Source organism: Pelophylax lessonae (assembly GCF_965119305.1).
Source record: "Pelophylax lessonae genome assembly, chromosome: 11".
Classification (NCBI taxonomy): domain Eukaryota; kingdom Metazoa; phylum Chordata; class Amphibia; order Anura; family Ranidae; genus Pelophylax; species Pelophylax lessonae.
This window is the reverse complement of record NC_138778.1, coordinates 165,408,927-165,412,972: the sequence shown is the minus strand read 5'-3', so window position 1 is coordinate 165,412,972 and position 4,046 is coordinate 165,408,927. Positions and strand designations below refer to the sequence as shown.

At 42.9% G+C, this 4,046-nt stretch overlaps 1 long non-coding RNA gene across 1 annotated transcript; it reads left to right on the top strand.

The window, feature by feature from the left end:
• Window positions 1-466: 466 nt before the first annotated feature.
• Window positions 467-2,526, top strand: LOC309566835. The gene is made up of 2 exons (XR_014225901.1): window positions 467-501; window positions 2,326-2,526. It is a non-coding gene; the product is annotated as an uncharacterized lncRNA (long non-coding RNA).
• The last annotated feature ends 1,520 nt before the right edge of the window (window positions 2,527-4,046 follow it).

The window sequence follows — 4,046 nt, the reverse complement described above, 5'->3', positions numbered from 1 at the left end:
CTAATACTATGACATCCTGTTATCATCAGCTCTGCCTAGTGGCCAAAATGCAGTATATTGTCTTATTGGGGTATTTTACAAAAATACCACGTTCTGGTCACTAGATGGAGCTGATTATCATAAGAAGTTATGGTATTAGAAAAAATACAGTTTATATAGCCTGGATTTCTGACATTTTTTGTAAATAGACCCTATAGTATCACTCCCACTCTTCTCTTTGCTTTTTAAAAGTCAGCAGCTACAGTACTTGTAGATGCTGATGTTTATATTTGGATAGTAAAATCGATCTTTAACATTTCATTTGTCATATGAATAGGCATAAGTTAAATAAATTACAGAAGGTATATATATATATATATATATATATATATATATATATATATATATATTTTACGATATTTGTGGTCAATTACTTTGTATAAATATGCAAACAACCTTTTTTTTTCCTCAGAATTCCTGGTGGTTTTTCAAGTACTACATCATCGACTTCTTCTTCCACAAGTAAGTAAAGCAATATAAAAATATTAAAAAACCTGTTTCTGCTCTGAAGAAATAGCTGTTTGGTTGATCATGTATTTTGTGGACTGATTCTGAATAGGAGGGTCTTTTTCATTATAATTACCTGTGCACTCTCAGTGTTCTGATGAGAAAAGTTGTAGTTTGCATCCCTTTAAATTAATTTAACCCTTGGGAAGAATCTGACCAAAACAGAAATTCCTATTGCTGGGGATGCCTAAATCTGATTTGTATCTTAATGCAGACTTCTAGGAAAATCAGTGAGCCAATCATACAAGCAGGAAACTAAATTTCAAGGGGGATCTGGTGTACAGACCACCCTCAGGTTGCCATATTGCTGCAGAGCTTACAGCCCTCCATAGTGCTCCCAAGCTCCAACAGTGCCTCCCTACCCTTCCAGAAACCTCATCCCCTACAGGGTCACCAAGTCTGCTGCAGAGTCCCCTAACCCACACCTATACCCCCCTCCCACCCCCACAGTGACACCCAGCCCTGTCTGGAGCCTCCCTGCATTTCAAGACATGTTTTCCTATACTATTATTGTGTGAGTATAAACTTGGAAGAATTTATCAGGCCCTGCTCTCAAAAAGGTTGAGAATCCCTGGCCTCCAATGTAGTTGGACTATTGGCAATGGAGATGAATCTTTTTGCCGGGGTCTTATCCCGCTCATGCACATGGAGGTATATTTCGGGTGAAGGCGGGGACTGCAGTCATGTGAAAAGTGAAGCATTAAGGCAGTTCCCTGATTTACAGATGAGCCTTGCTGTCTGTAGAGCTGAAGTGCAGAGTTCCTCTGACGGGGGATTTGTCCCATGTTACTACACACTGTACTCGTATGTTTTGCATTAGGAAGGACGCGCTGAGCCTGCACCCACTCCACCAGTCCAGTGCTCTCTGTTTCCTTCCTCCCAGTAACAGAATGGGGTCCCGTTATTAACATAGCAGGACCTAATGTGTGATCATTTACTTCTTTCTTCTCATACCTCATGATCAGGCCTTGTATCTCTGTAAAGCTAGTCTGCTACAATGGGAGATGGACTGCTAGGGAGGGAGCCAAGGCACCGGCCCCCTCACTACCAGAGGACCTGCCACCTAACCAGGTACCGTGCCTAATGGCTGGTTGCTTTTAGTGTGTTCTTCCCTTCGGTTACCCATGGCAACTACGTCCTCTTCCTTGTCTTGCCGAGTCAACATATTGTAGTTGTGTCACTAATACCCATAGTGCTATACATACCCATGTTCTTTGGAATATAATAGAATGCAACAAGCACCCCTTTGAACCATTGCAGACCAGGCTCAAAGTGGTTGAAACAACTTTACTTTTGGAGCTCAATGTAAAAGCATGACAGGCAAAAGTCCTTCTCCTATCTAACCTTAACTGTGGCTGCCCCAGCATACCTGCAAAGGTGGAACTCTTATAGGCAAAGTCCATAGTGACGATATCCCAGATGCTGGTGTCCCAAAGAGTCTGTGTCTTCTGCTCCAGCAGCAGCTCTTTGGAACCCACAGCTCTGCCAACCTAACCTCTTCTCTCAGGTCCCTTTTTATAAAGACACAAGGCCAGTAGATCAGACCCAAAAAAGGCCTGCAAATATAGAACAGGAATGGTGGCAAGAGACATTATCCCCTTCTCCCTGGCTAGGGTAGCCATGCTAACTAGCTCACAGTAGGCAACTTGCATTGTATACAATACATTACTTATGCCAAGTTTTCGTATCTTGAGGTTTAAAAGACCTGTTGATAGCTTGTATCTTTATATACATGTACTGTATATTCAGGAACTAAATTATAATCTTTACTTACAGCAGCAACAACAAGAAAACCTTAGACCGAAGCACTCAAATAACTCTGCAACTTTCAAAGATATGGCACTTCAATACAGCCTGTTTTCTACTGCGTCTTACCTTTCTACTGACCACTTTCAATCTTCCTTCAAAGTTCCTTGATGTACAAGGAGAATCATTACATGGTGTTTCTTCGACTTTCTTGGTGTTCAATAAACTTTTTGCCTTTTGCAAAGTATCTTTGTCTTGTATATTTATCACAGATTTAATGTTCAGTTAAGTGTATTTTGATATATACCAAGAGAATAATTACAAAGGGTGCCAATGCTCCTGGGCCCATGAGATTATAGAGCTCAGCCATGACTGATGGTTCTCCAACAGACATGTACCATCAGAGTCTTTTAATACCCAGTGTTTCTGTGTATGGCGGGACATTTAACTGTCTCTCACTAAAGTGACACTAAATTCTGGTTTAAAAAAAATCTATACAAGTATATATTCTACTTTCAAAAAAAGTCCCTTCTATTGCTCTCAGCCTTCTCCAGGTTCTATTTTCTTGCTGCTGTGATCTGACTTCCTGTTAGAGGGTGGCTACTTTCGTTCTCCATGTTTTCACCGTATGTTCTCTCCTACATACGGTGAGAACATGGAGAACGAAAGTAGCCACCCTCTTTTTGCTCCCCCCGGAGATGAACTAATGACTTTGGGATTTGTAGTGTGCAAAGAGAAGTGCACATGCTCATTCCAAACAAACAGAAGTGAGGGGAAAAGGAGAGGTCTGAAGGAGCTTGTGGAGCTCATGGAGGATGTAACAAGTAGGCAGAAAACACAGTAAGGGGTCATTTACACTTGCTTAGACTTCACACACATTGAAGTGCCTGCTGCTTCCACATGTGGTTTTGATGCTTCGGTGATGCTTTTTTGAAGCTGTAATGAAGCAAGGCAAATGCCCTGTGTGTTGATTTTCTATTTGTTTTAAAGGGGCTCAGTAGTACCCCTATTGAGCAGATTTTTAGCTCATAAGTACCCCTGTTCAGCAGATCCCTAAATTATTAGAACCCTCATTCAGCAGATCCCTTGGTCAGTAGTGCCCCCAGCTCTGCTGATGCCCCACTCAGTAGTACTCCCAGCTTTGCTGATCCCCCTCTCAGTAGTAACCCCCAGCTCTGGTGATCCTGGTTTGCTGATTCTCCTCTCTCTCTGGTCCCTACTCACCTCCCGCTATAGTGCTCCCATGCTGCTCCACCACATGTGTCATCTCCTAGTTTCCCCTGCTCCGGTCCATCAGCTCTGCTGATCATCTGCTGCTCAGTCCTTTCTCTCTAGTCCACACTCACTTTCTGCTATAGCATTTCCATGTTGCACAGTAGGGATGATCGAACGGTTCGGGTCGACCATCGGTTCGACCCGAACATTGGCTGTTCGAAATTCGGCCGAATTCAGAATTTCTTGCGGTAAAAGTTCGGAATTCGGCCACCAGAACCACCCAAAATGCAATGGGACAGGAACTGGGCTTTAAAAGCCCGTGATTGGACCAGAAACGTCAGTAAAAGCCAATTGAGGGGGCAGGAGTCTGATAGGAATGTGATTGGAGTGACTACGGGGTCCAGAGGCCAATCTGTAGTGAATACGCCCCCCAGTATATAACATAGCCCCGCCAAATCTCTAGAACTGTAATAGAGAGGCTGTGGAATAGAGTGGAAGCATTTCTGTTACTCCTGCTGCTCCAGTGTCATTTTTCAATT